General features: G+C 40.8%; 1 protein-coding gene across 1 annotated transcript in view; it reads right to left on the bottom strand.

Annotated features, from left to right (window-relative positions):
• The window catches only part of AFG2A (AFG2 AAA ATPase homolog A), a gene marked incomplete at its 5' end in the record, with an annotated part of 163,604 nt that overhangs the window by 19,455 nt on the left and 131,006 nt on the right, over positions 1–13,143 (bottom strand). The gene's annotated exons all lie outside the window — the stretch shown is intronic.

Raw genomic sequence — 13,143 nt, 5'->3', positions numbered from 1 at the left:
CCCGGGCAAGCCGGGCGCTCGCTGTCAGGCACGCGCGAGCCCCGGTACTGACCCTGCTTTGCAAAGTCAGGCTGTTCCTGGAACAGCCAGCGATCCATCTCTGCCGGCCTCCTCTGCCAGCTCCACTCCAGCTCGGAAAAGGTCGTATCTGGAAAATGGTTTAAAACTGCACACTTCCATTCAACAGGCCCTCTTGTTGTTCTGCTTGTTTGGGGGCAGAAGCAGGAAGGGTCATTACATGGTGGAAAAGCAAAAAAACAGATTTTCATGGGCAATTGCTATATTAATATGTATCACTTTACATACATAGTACATCTACATATGGAACCTATTATTATTGAGGAAACGTTTTTTTAATGAGGAAGACTGAACAATACTTAAGAGAGAAAATGTTCAAACCAATGTTAATTTGCAGCAGAAGTAACAAAATATTTTAATAAAAAACAGTAACAAGAACTGGCCTTCCTATCCAGGATCAGCCCAGTCCCATGTTCACACCTTGAGAATAGAATTCAACTTCCATGGCTTTTTCAAACTTTGAAAACCTCCTAAACTGAAACTTAAACTCTGACTCAAGGAGTTTTAAGAGCAAGACCTGCTTCAGCTCTACACAGAAACAAAGATAGCTCATTATATTTCTGTTTTCCAGATGCATGGAAGCATTTTTCCTCCCACCCTTTTCTTTTTACCAAGCCTGTGCCTGCCTTGCCTACCTAGCCCCCAAACTCATCCAAAAATAAAGAAAAAGGGATTTAGGTAATACAATTATTTCTGTATAAATGTAGTTAAATATAGTCTCAATTGCTGAGCACTGTTTCCTTTCCCTCTCCCTGTATTCTGGGGTTAATTAAGCTTTCCTTAAATGTTGCATATGAATTAAGAAGAAACAAACAGCAAAAAAACCCTCCCTATTTTCAAAGGGAAAAATCTGGTGCTAAAAGGTCCTGGCAGGCTAAACATTAGTACAATAAAACTGCTGGATTTCAAATGGTAAAAATAAAGTGACTAAAAGCTCTGTTTGAAAAATGAGGGACTTTCAAGAAAGACTGTTTCTGTAGGAAACAGATACTTTCCTTCAGGAATCATCCCAAACCCAAGGATGAATTATTAGTACCAAATATAAACCTCAAAATAGACTCTCCCTGTTATCATAATGCAAATATTAATGTGTATTTGCTATTCCTGTCAAATGTTATCAGCGTTGTTCCGACTCGCAGGGAACAACCTGTTCCCTGCGGATCCTGACTGGGCTACGACTGGACTTGGTTTATCACTTTAACACCAGGATCATTGTTTTGTTCACCTTGGGAAACCACAGCAGGAGCAATGATCACAAGGAGATCCTGCACAGCTCTCTGTGCTGGCTCTGCTGGAAAAGCCTGGAGAGCTCCAGGATTGCCAGATGAGCAGAGCAGCTCCTGCAGTCCGGGGAGTCATCACTGGTCTTGGCTCCCACCACCACATGAACTGACCCCCCCTTTTATTTACTTTATTTAGTTAGCTTTAAGCCCTTTTTAAATAGGTTGAATGACTTCTGCTGTACAGCACAGGAGTGGAATGACACCGAAACCAGCACCAGCCATTCCAAAGTGGTTTGATGCAACCTCCTGGTAACAACCCTCAGGAAACAGGTCCCAAAACAAATGGGTAGCCATGAAACACACCATCTGTAATAAAGCCCTAGAGGTATTTTGAATGTAGCTCCTCATTTTGAATCTGCGCACAGCAAAACCAGTCCTAGTTTGTATATGGCAAGCAATAAGGTGAATTGTAATTTGCTCTGCTCCCTAGGTTGCACACAGACACTGAATACAACAGACTGAATACAGCACTGAATGTCAAGTCTTATGTAACAACGGATTTCAAATTATAAATGTCACCCAGGCATCATTTCAGGCTTTGAAATAGTTTACTTGTTACCAAGTATGATGTGTCAAGTGATTTATCAAATCCATAAGAAAGAAGAAACCAATGAGACAATCCAACAATCCATCCTATCTCCCAGCAAGTCCAGGACTGTCCCCAATCAAATGTATGCTGGCAGAAGAGAGATTTATTACCTCAGTTTCTTAATACTATGTTTTGTATTTAGCAAGTGTTCCTATCATGCTCCACAGGGTACTTTCACCGAGCACAGCAAGCCCACCTGGACTCCACCACCTGCCCAGCTCAGTAGGTCACTCATTACCCGCACATCTTTGATGCTACATCTCTGTGACAAACTTCTAGAGACTAAGCTGCCACTGAAAGAACTTATTGTGTGACAATAACCTCTTTATCTGCTCCAAAAAAACATGGTAAGAGCAGCAGAGTTGTTCTTAAGGGTCAGGCTGCTCTTTCACATGCCAACATTAGCACTGAGGACACACTGAGTTTTTCAAAGTGCTGATTAAAAGGAGAGGGATTCCTCTGGCCAGTGCTCCTCACAAACACGTGGATTCATGTTTCTCATCAGAAATCTGTAAAAAGCAATACGGAAAGACCTGGAAATATTTAGAATGGCTTCGCTTGGGACTAAGTGACAGTGAAAACACACCTTGTCTTTCATGCCATTAAAAATCAAGGGGTTTTCTTGGATATGGAAAAATAATTGTACTAAAAAAAAAAAAGAATTCTGGAATGGTTTGAGTTGGAAGGGATCTTAAAGATTGTCTTGTCCCAACCCCCCTGCCATGGGCAGGAACACTTTTCACCAGACCAGGTTGCTCAGAGCCCAATCCAATCTTGCCTTGAACACTCCCAGGGATGGGGCATCCACAACTTCTCAGGGCAACCTGTGCCAGTGGCTCAGCACCCTCTTCTTCCATATGTCTAATCTAAACCTGACAAGTTATTTATGAAATCCTTTGCACATGCAGAACTGAAGGAAGCTGACTGCTTTAATTCACATCTAGTCATTGGTTTGAAATGGCTATAAAAAGTAGTACATCCTCAGGATGAATTTCTGAAAATGCTTAATATTAGAGAAATAATTAAATATATGATAAAAGCTCCTCCATGGCTGCATAAGTAAGAAAGGAGACACAAATATTTATATACATTTACACATTTGTAAAGAAAGGGTAAAACAAGTAGGACACAAACCCCAAATGAGCAGCACCTGAGTGATAATACTACCAACTAATTTCTAAGAAGTCTCTAATGAAAGTTGAAATCTTTTTCCATCACATGAGAGAGATGTTTTGGCTGTATTTATACAACATCCTGAGCACACTGGCTGAATTGCAAAACCAGAACACTATGTGAGAATAATGAAAGGAATGAAAAATACTTCTGCCTGGGACTGACATTTATCAATACAAAAGATCCACTTTTGCCATTGTTTGAAGTAAGGGAAGCAATTAAAGTGCACAAAACCATTTTGATACCAGCACCCTATTTCCTGCACATGTTGGTAACCACGGAGCTCCCCCTCCCTCTTTTGGTGCTGTTCATTAACTCTCCACAATAAACACCATCCTCCCATGTCACACGTTCGAGAGCACTCCGAAACTGGGAGATTGGGCAACAGCACTGCTCTATGCAAAACCAGCCAAGTCCAGTCAGGAAACAGATTAATTTGAAAGCCTTAATTAATGACTGAACGTTTATACAGCCAAGATTTATGAGTTACAAGGAAGTAAGTCCAAAACATAACACACCCTCCAGCATGCAAGCTCTCTCTTTAATGGTAAACAACTAGCCTAGGGTAAGATACTGTCTCAGTGCTCCAGTTCCCTTTCTTATTCCAACTTCCAAGCACTGACAAAAGACAAATTAATTTCATATTTCTTTTTTTTTTCTTTTTTTTACTGCTCCTCTAGAAATATTGTTATTAACAAACATGGTTCAATGAAGAGAAACTAGGGATTTTTTTTAATGAATAAACCAACTATTTTTTTTTTTTTAGCTCGTGTGCAAAGAGTATATAACAAAGAAGAGGAAAGAATAGAATCTTTTTTGTATGGGTAAGTTCACAGAACTTATTTTCTTGTGAAGAAAATCATAAACAAGAAGAGAAAGGTCTTTATACATATAACCATATACAAAAAAATCTCCTACAATGCCCCCAAGCCCCAGGTTTTTCAGCTTACTTCACAAATACTTTTGCACATTTAGTAGCAACAAATGTTAAAAATGAACAGCAAGTTTTCAGCTTTTAACATTTTGACTATATTCCATACTCCACTTCTGAGAGCTGACTTCTCATTATGATGAGCTCTTGCTATTTGAATACTAAAACAAGACTACCAACACCACTTCTTTGGAAGTCCTCAGGCCTTAAACTAGAAAAGTCAAAATCAAGAAAAGTTTTGTTCTCTCTTGTTTACACTAAACTATCGCACGCATTTTCTTGCCTTGCAAATTCTGTTTCACTAACAAAGGAGCGCACTTTGGTTCTCTGCCCCTTGGTTTATATAATACAGAAATACCCAGAAATGACCACAGAAATGGCAAGATCCCATGAAATGAGGAGCCTGTGATGAGCCCGCCAGCCATACTATGCCCTCCCTGGCAAGGGGACTCCCCAAAATCCCTCTCTCCAGATACACAGCCACAACCACCACTTGCACAGGTAAGCAGAAACACAAGTGGCACGTGGCTTTTGGTTTGGGGTCTGAGTGTTTTGCTTGCTTGTGGCAGTGTGGCAGTGCTGAACACCCAAGCTCCTTGTCCTTGCTTGTCATGGGAAAAATCCCCAACAACCTGTCCGGCTGTCTCCTGCTCTTTGGTCCCTCATCCCCAGCTCAGCAACAAAAACCACGCTGTGCAAGGGAAATCAACTGCTGAAGAGACTGAGCAGAAAGAGTTCTCCTTACACAGACTCACAAAGAGTTCTACTTACACAGACTCACAAATACTTGCAAACCCACAGAGTCTGACCTATGAGCTGGGTAAAATTTTTTTTTACCCTCTTCATTGGTTTCCATCAAATGAGAGCTCACTGGGAGCAGTTCTGGAAAAAGACAAAGTTGGTTTATCCCAGTAAAGAGCACGAGAGGACAAAACAGAAGACAGACTGCTGCTCTCCCCCTCCTCTCCTTCCAATGGTGTGTTTCACTGTGCAATGTTAATATAACAGTAATTTTCCAGTTTTATCACAAATTTATTTTGTTTGCTAGGAAATGAAGTAACAAAGACCATGTCTGTAAGACGCCAATTACTTTGAGAAAGAAACTCCCACCCCCAACTTCCCTAAATAGGAAAATAAACCATCAAACAAAACCCAAAGCAGCTCTTTTAAACTGGACAAAACGCTCTTGGTTCTCCTCCCCTGACAATGGGGATGTCAAAACCAATTAGCACTTGCAGTCATCTTGGGGTTTGCTCCGTTTTCTCCCACTGCAAGTGGTCAGGCCAGATCCGATGGCTCCCTTCTATACACGCAATGCCATGGACAAATTACAGAAGACTAAGACCTGAAAGGTTTTTTTCCTACCCAGCTATCCTTGACATTTTCATTACTCAAAGACAGGAAACAAAAAGCCTAAGCTGGGAACTAGGTGATAGTTTGAAAAAAGTTTAATTAAAAAGTAAAACAGGCCATGGAATTGCTTCTAACATAGCTAATAATTTGCTGCAGCGTTATTATTGTGCTGCTTCCATCTGCCAATAACCTTTTAATCCTTTTGCCAAAGGCAATCCAAAGCTTTTCCATATGTATTTAAGGGTAACCATAAAAGATAACTTGGAAATAACAACTTCCAACTTCTGCTACGCAAAAATCCGAGCTACAGCAGTGCTTGTGCCCATCAGCTTTCCAGCAGGGCTCTGGAAAACAGAAGTTACATGGCAAGAATGAAAATTGCCCTGTTTGATGATGTAGGTTTGGCTGAAATACTTGAAAGATTCCCTGTTCCCACCTTCAGCATCAGTGACTATTTTAATTACTAACAACTTCTCAAATGGTTTCAGAATTAACACCGAGCAGCTTAATCTCACCAGAAAGCCACCAGCTCCAACACTGCCATTGCTAAAGTTTGTGGATAAAAAAAGAAAGTGGAACAAAAGCAGACATTTCAACTGTTCTATCTGCAAAAAATCTCACTTAGGAAAATAAAATTACACATAATCAAAACCTCTTTGAAAGGAATATAGCAGAGTGCATTTTCAAACTCAACTTTCTGGGATGACGAGTGCATAAACCTGTGCCTTATACACATTTTTAAGGAGAGGAAGTATCAAAGCACATCATAATTAAAATGTTAAGGAAGAAACCAAACCCCACTCCCCCTACCCCACCTCCAAATATTTTATCAGTAATGATCACCCCTTACAAAATAAACTCAAAATTCACTTCACACAAGTCAAATATCATTTCTATCATGGGAGAAAGCAATGAAAGCAGAATAGTTGGTGCATGTACTACACAATGGTAGTTTTACCAGAGAGGGCATTTAAGCTTAAAATTAGGTACATTTATTGTTCAAGAAATTCACAGTCTATTGTGATTTGATTTTATTAGATACTATTATTCATTATTAGGTTCCAAATTTTTGCAACAGAAACAATGACTTTTTGCAGATGACTGCCAAAAGCAAACATCCTATTTTCCCTGCACACAAAGATACCAATATATGTTCAAACATTTTAATTCACGCACACCCCCAGCTCTCCAATCTTTGCAGTTCAGTGAAGTGTAAACAGTCAGTGCTGCCATTAAAATAACATGTTCTTCATTCACAGCAACAATAGGCAGGTAGATTAATAGGCTTTTACACCTGGGCCCTATTATTCCTCTGCCATTCATTAACATTTCTTCTACCATGACAACAATTTAACTGGCACAGTCCCAGAAACACAAGTAGGTCAGTACAAGGTGTTCCTCTGGATGCTTTCATCTGGTAAAAACATCCTGAATTAGCCTTCAGGTACTATATCTAAATATTCCTAGTGCCAATTAAGATCATAATCAGAACTATTTCAGATCTCATTGACCAAGTACAACCCATGGTTTTGGAGGGCTGATTCTATTAAGGATGGAAGGTAATTTCACTGCAGAAGTGGGGAGCCTTCTGCGGCTCTCCTGGCCAAGCTGATGCTGGAGATTATGCCTTGGTGCTACCTCCTTGAAATCACAGAATCAGGAACAGCCTGGGTTAGAAGGGACCTTAAAATCCTCCAGTTTCAACCTCCCTGCCATGGGCAGGGACACCTTTCACTAGACCAGGTTGCTCAGAGCTCCATCCAGCCTGGTCTTGGACACTTCCAGAGATGGAGCAGCCACAACTTCCCTGGGCAAGCTGTGCCAGGGCCTCACCACCCTTACAGGGAACAATTTCTTCATAATAAGCTAATCTAAACTTATTTCCTTTCAGTTTGAAAGAAATTGCCCCTTGTCCTGTCACTACATGCCCTTGCCAATAGTCCTTCTCCATTCTTGCAGGATCCCTGCAGGGTCCCTGGAAGGCCACAATTAGGTAATCCCAAAGCCTTCTCTTCTCCAGGCTGAACAATCCTGATTCTCTCAGCTTTTCCCCATAGGAAGGGTGTTCCATCCCTCTAATCAACTTGGTGGCCCTCCTCTAACTCAGCATATCCAAGGGGAAAATGAATATACATGTAAAGAAAGATAAATTGAACACTGAGGATGGACAGTCAGACATTGTGTACTATTAAAATTAATCATAACAGGCACATAAGCAAGCCAGACACTTGCTAATCTTAAGGGCATAAGAAATAGCAATGGGTATGTAAGATTATTTACTTCCCCCATTCACTCCCACCCTGGTTTATGAAAAATGTGGATACAAATCAGTGATTTCATGGAAAATGAAACAAAAAACTTCAGACTTATCTTTTGCTAATGTACTAAGACATACTCAGTATTTACAGCAACTTGTGTATGTCGAGAGGATCTGGCCCTGAAGTTGTCATGTAAGAGTGACAGACCAGGAATCAGTTTTCTCTGAAGTGCAATAACTTTTTGGTGACTTTCTCCAATTTGTATGCCTTGTCTTATACTTTAGGACTAGAGTTGAGCCAAACTCCAAGCAGCAAGTTTACTCCTAACCACATACCCCATGACACATCATAACTTACGAGATCAAGTGCCAGCACTACAGGTTTAAATCAGAAAAACAGGTCAGTGTGAGGAAAAAAATCACTTATTATTTTTTCTTTTCCTTTTTTTTTTAACATAAAAACCAATTCTACAACTCTGAGCCGATATAAGCATTTGTATTACGCCAATGAAAGTACTTCAAAAGGCAGAAATAAGCCAACACTTTCAATTCCTTCCTGATCACTGCAAATGCAATTTTCACTCTGAACTTTAAATACCCCCACTTGTGATCATTGCTATACTGAGACTGTGTGCTTTAAGACACTGAAGAATAATCCCCACTGTCTGATTCAAAAAAAAAATCAAAAGTTGCTAGAAATAACTCACAGGCAAAAAATAAAACTCAAAGAAAACAATAGCAGTAGCCTAAAGAGACATATTTTTTCCTTCAGGAATGAATTCCCATCTGCTTTTAAAGAGCAACATGTTTTTCCATTGCTGGGAATTACAGCCAAACCCAGGACAATAAAGCAGCAAAGCCAGAGGCAAAAGCAGAGGGCAAGTGAAGCTGGCTGACAGAGGCTCAGCCTAGGTCCCTCTTTTATAAGCCTGTGTGACAGTGGCAGTGCCCTGCTGTGCTGGCAGCACACTCTCCTCTGCCACCCTCAGCAACCAGGAGCTCCTGGTTACTCTGCCACAGGTGAGGTTGTGGGGAAATGGGAAGGAAAAGACAGGGAAGGAGGCAAACAGCAGTTGGTGCCTCAGCTGGTTTGGTAAAACTACAGCTGGTTTGGTAAAACTACAGCTGGTTTGTGCAAGCTCATGGGAAGGGAGCTTGCTCTGACACAGGTGATGCTTCTGCTGATGTTCTTTCTCCAAACACTGGACACAACACAAAACAACTCTGCAAAACCACAGGGAGAACAAAAGCAAACACAAGAGTCCTCACTTACAGAACATGGGTGGATGATATCTTTAAAGTACTTAATGAAGAAAAACATGTTGAAATCAGCTGTAAAGTTCCTGCATCTGAACTGTTTCAGCATTTAAAGAATCAAAATATCAGCCCTTTGGGCTTTATAGGGAAAAAAAAGTCAGGTTTGAGAAACAAGCGAAATTTCATACCTCAGCACTGTTTGGTGCTCATTCAAATTCCCTCTGGCTTTTTTCCCCAAGTTCCCCTGAGGATAACTGTTCTTAGAGTTACTTAGGAAGCAGCTTCGACTGTGTCCCCCTGGGCTGTTAATGCGTCTGACCTTTTCGGAAACACTAATGTCCCTTCATCCAGATGCATTAAATCTCCCTTGCTTGATTAAACTATTAGCAAATCATTATCTCACTGAAGGAGAAAATGTTCTTTCCCAGATGAGCTTGCCATGCATAAATTTCAGTGCCAATACTCCCCTCTACACCAAACCTTATGTTTGGCATAAATGTGCTGATTGCCAGCCATACTCTATACCCTCACTAGGTCAGAGCACACAGCTCTGTGTCAGCTGAGACACATGATGAAAATCCATCCACTCCAGGCAACATCTCAGAAAAATGAGTGACGGAAATCAGATCTTTCTGAAGTGACTGAAAAGAGCAGGGAGAGGCAGAGTAATGCCCCAAACTTCTGTTTTCAGCACTGCCACACCAGTGCCATTCTAACATCCCCAGGTGCTCACACTGCCCTCATTCCCAGTCTGCTCAAGCACATTCTGCACGTAGGAGCCTCCTGCGAGACCAGCAGCAGGCAAAATCCCATGGGAAGTCCTGTGTAGTTATTTCCTTTCCGGTGATTCATCTCCTTTATCCCAAACACCAACATTTGGAAAACATTCCCAATGCCAGGTATTTCCTCACCTTCCAGACACCTGTGCCAAACACATCTTTAGCACTGTGTAGGAAGGAGGTGATCCCATGCTACCCATATTGGATGATGGCAGAGACTTTTCCTCACCCACCCACACAAAAATGTTCACTTTTCAATGAGCAATATAAATTAACAGATCCCCTGCAACGTTCCAAGAGAGACATCAGAGGTTCATCTGAGGCCTTAATCTTGCTGCATTTCAGTTTGATGGCATTCCTCACCTTGAAAATCACATTTCACTGTAATACTTCAGGCTACTATATAGGATTGAATCCACTGTTCTTTAATAATGTTAAGCAGAAACACTCTTCCTTAAGTCTGGAAGATCTTTTCCTTCATGGAAAGCTAGATGGAAAGAAGGTAACACATCCTTATCTTTTGAATGTCCTTTTTTTCTGCTATATCTAAACCCTCTCTCTCCTTTACTGTAGATATTCTTTACTAAATAGACAAATTTTTCCCAATCTCTTAAAAAAGTCTTCACCCTCCTGTGCACCTAGGATGGAACACATCCTCATTCCTTTTGTACTTAGTATCTTCCTCTATAAGAAAGAGAGGAATTTGGAAAGGGTGTGGTTTTTTGGGGTGTTTTTTTAATTAAAGTTACTAGTTTAAATATGTCAATATCTGGTAAACAAGAACACGCATGTTTTGAAATACATATTTTAAGAGTCAAAGACTCGAGTTGATTTGAGCTAGTTTGCTGCTGCAAAGATCTTTTTGGCATCACATCTGCTCTTATTTGAGCCAGAGCAAACCTTCATCAGCTTGCTTTTCTTCCCTTTCATTTTCTGTGCTCCCATTGCGAGTTATTGCAAAGTGAGAAAGATATTTTTTACGTTAACTGTTCCACTTCGACTAAGAACCAGTGAAAGATTTACAGGTTCCAAGATTCCCGCTCTACTATTGTGTCCTGTAAGCATGGAAACTGATAATACTATAGAAACCATGCCAGCCTTGGCTTTCACCATGACCTGCTTTCCACCAATTTAAAAGTAGCCAGTCCCATTATCTTACTTTCATAAGCACACTCGTCTGAGGGGTACTGTCATCATACCCAGATTATTTAATTTTTTATTAATTCCAACCGACTTTAAACTCAAAACAACTCAACACTTGATTTCAGTTTCTGCCTAAAACCTCCCTCTCTGCCTTGTGAATTGCAACAAAAACATCGTCTGACTGTGGCTCAGACAATAAAAGAATATCTCTCACTCTGCTGGGTTTCTTTTCCTTTTTATCACTTACTTTCTGGAACAAAATATTTCTCCAGTGGGGAAACAGTCTCTTCATGCCTTGCTTGTCTAATCCCAAACTGAAAAATGGAGCACCTGAGTTTGTGGAAAGCCCATCTTTCCTAAGGCAAGCTGGCTGTGGCAGCACCATGAAAACAAGCAAATGAGACTCAAAGAACTCACAGTGCTTGTACTTAAAAACATTGCTTTTAAATACTTCTGTGGTCAGATCTCTAATTATTCCTACTTCAGTGGGAAATGAAACAGATAAAACTTCCCAGCATGAAGTACAACAGTGAAAATGCTCTAGGAAGAGCTGTGATCAAACTGTGAAACAACCTCTGAGTGAAGACGTTCTAATCATATAAAACCATTAAAAAATTATCAGTTTTATAAAAGCTGGACCTCCTGCAATTTTGGCCAAAATAAAATGCAGTATCCCTGAACAAGAGCCCAAGCACTACTGCAGAGCACTACTTCAGAAAGGCCTAGAAATGAAGACTGAACCCGAATATTTTCAGAAAGCTGAGGATTTCTTCGACCTAGAAGTTAACTGTACAGACATTGCTCATCTAATGGGTTTTTTTATTACTTTAAACTTCACTTACACACGAGAGAAGGAAATTGTAATTCACCCTCATAAATTATCATCCACCTTCCCTCACATGAAACAGTGGGAAGTAATCACCCTATTTTGCTATCTTGATGTATCTTTAAAGGTAGTCATTAAGAGAAACGTACATCCAGCAGGTGAACAGAGATAACTGGTCATAAGTGATGACAGGCAAAAATACACAACTATCTGATCTGAAAAGGGGCCAAGTTGGAAGCCAGATGCACACTGAACTATCCACTTTCCTGGCTGTTTATTCAGCTCATGTCAGGATGATTCAACGCATCTTTACACGCAGCTCCCTATTCATACAGCATCTTCTAGTCACAAAACCAGGCATTTTCCATTTCTTTCTGTGAACAAAGGCTAGAACAGTGGAATGGGAACTTGCCATTCAGCAGCGGAAACTATTTGTAAAGCTGGGAAGCTGGAGACACTGGGAAGAAAAGGCTTTAATGAAACTGGCCACTGTGTGTGCCAACTGCCAAGACTATATATTCTTCCAAGGAACCCTGACTGAGGCTTTTTCTGTATTTACTCTTTACATCCCAGTTATTATAATACTTTGCATGATGCAAAAGAACAAAATTCGTGAGAAATACCATATTAGAAACAGGCAGCTTTTTTTTTTCCCCCTGCAACCAGACTGTAGCTGCACTCAATGACCCATTAACTTACTTTTGGTTCCGTACAAAGCCAGCACCAAGACATTTGTGACTCATTATCAACCAGGCACTGGAATTCACCACTAGCTTTTCAGCTGATCCAGATCCAAAGGAAATCCCCATATGCTTGGAATTTCTAAAATACAAGCACGCAGTTGTTGCCTGGTAAGGCGAGAGTTGCCATATGCAACAGAGGATATGTGTATATTTATGGTTTTGGAGGCTTGTAACTCAGCCAGAGGCAGATAAATGTTCCCAAGTTGTGTCACTGTCCCCCAAATATAAACATAACACTGTTTCAGGTCAACTGCTCCAAAATGTGGAAGCAGTAGAGCTGTGACAGTTTTCCAGATCAACATTTAAGCCTGAAATTCTTTTTATTGTTGCTTTTTTTTTCCATTGTGAGAGCCCACATTCTGGGCAAAAGGATGTGCTACACAAACCAGCTCTGCTCACTACATGGCTTTCATTCATTCATTCCCAGAGTGCAGTCTGCCCTGTGCTGTGGAGGAGGAAAACTCTCGTGGGTTTGGCTTTGGTGTCTGCTGTGACACAGCTTCCCAAAATGACCCCACAGCACACACAGCAGTGCCCTCCTCAGCCAGGGTTTAAGCTGCATATAAATGCAGCACAGCATTTTACAACCTACCAGTATTTAAGTGACAGCTAAATGAGGAGAAGCCTTGCCTGGAAGCAGCATGTTCAATGAGCAGTCTGTTGAGAAGGACCTTCAGCACTACAGCAATCACACAAATCCTCCACAATCACCAAAGACAAAAGTTTAGCTT

The sequence above is a fragment of the Coloeus monedula genome (genome assembly GCF_965178545.1).
Source record: "Coloeus monedula genome assembly, chromosome: 5".
Lineage (NCBI taxonomy): Eukaryota > Metazoa > Chordata > Aves > Passeriformes > Corvidae > Coloeus > Coloeus monedula.
Note: the sequence above shows the minus strand (reverse complement) of the source record. Positions and strands in the feature narration are given on the sequence as shown.